Source organism: Elephantulus edwardii, unplaced genomic scaffold (assembly GCF_000299155.1).
Source record: "Elephantulus edwardii isolate Elephantulus edwardi_28Jun2011 unplaced genomic scaffold, EleEdw1.0 scaffold00235, whole genome shotgun sequence".
Taxonomy (NCBI): Eukaryota; Metazoa; Chordata; class Mammalia; order Macroscelidea; family Macroscelididae; genus Elephantulus; species Elephantulus edwardii.
The window spans coordinates 1360819-1361909 of record NW_006399985.1 but is presented as its reverse complement, the minus strand read 5'-3'; the positions used below and the strand labels follow the sequence as shown (position 1 = coordinate 1361909).

Genomic DNA, 1091 nt, shown 5'->3' with positions numbered 1-1091 from the left:
GTGTGTCCATCGTCTGACCTGCTTGAGCCTCTCAGTGACCGTTGTGTGTGTGTCCATTATCTGACCTGCTCCAGTCTCACAGTTACCCTTGTGCGTGTGTCCCTTGCTGTGGCCACTGTGTCATACCATCTTCTCTCACTGTCCCTCTACTTCTCAAAAAATATCGTCCTCCTCCAGGAACTGGCCTCTCCTGACACAAAGTATGCGAGATGAAGTCTCCCCTTCCCTAATTCCAAGCTTTGTTCTTTCAGCAGTTTGTTTTATACCCAGTTTTCTTCACCAACACCACCATATAGAGACTTCCTTATTCGTTATCTAAGCAGTTGAAAACACCTCGTCTTGGTCAGATATGCCACACTTCATCAGCACGTTAGAGAGGGCGTGAGCAGAAGATTTCCTTGATACAATAGGTCTTCTGAAGTCTTCCTTGCTGCTTCCACGAGAGTGGATTGTGGCTTCTAGATAAATTAAATCCTTGGCAAGTGCAAACTTTTCTCCATTTATTGTGATCTTTCTCCATTGATCCTTTGTGAGGATTTGTGTTTCTCTTACACTGAAAGCTACATTATCTTTGAGCTACATCAACAGATACTTCAAGTCTTCTAAATTCTCTGCAAATAAGGTTATGTCATGTGTACATCACAGGTTATTGATGAGTCTTCCTTCAGCTCTGATGCCATGTTTGTTCTTCATAAAGTAAAACTATCTTTTTTTTTTTTAGATTATTTTTTGTGTGTGTTCCATCACATCGGATCTGACTGGTACAGGAGGAGATTGCCCGTCCTTCTCCAGCTGATTCGAACCACGTACCTCTGGGATTGCAGTGCAGCTTCTTGGCACTAGGCCACCAGAGCAAAACATTTTTTTTTACATTTCTAATTTTTAGTCTTAAAATTATGAATCAAAATTGCAAAGGCAGATTTACAGAGCCACTTCTGAACAATGAGAAGGAAAATTTGGGAAGTTCACAAGAACACGTCCCCGGCTAGGGCGCTAATTAAACTGTGCCTCTTCAATGAGTTGCATCCACCCTTGTGTTTTCTCCATCAGTTCTTCCTTCTATTTGCCTTTCTCTTTCCCAGTTTGCTGGG

General features: G+C 42.3%; 1 protein-coding gene across 1 annotated transcript in view; it reads left to right on the top strand.

Annotated features, from left to right (window-relative positions):
* FGF10 (fibroblast growth factor 10) overlaps positions 1 to 1091 on the top strand; it is a 159062-nt gene that overhangs the window by 118431 nt on the left and 39540 nt on the right. The window lies entirely within an intron of this gene.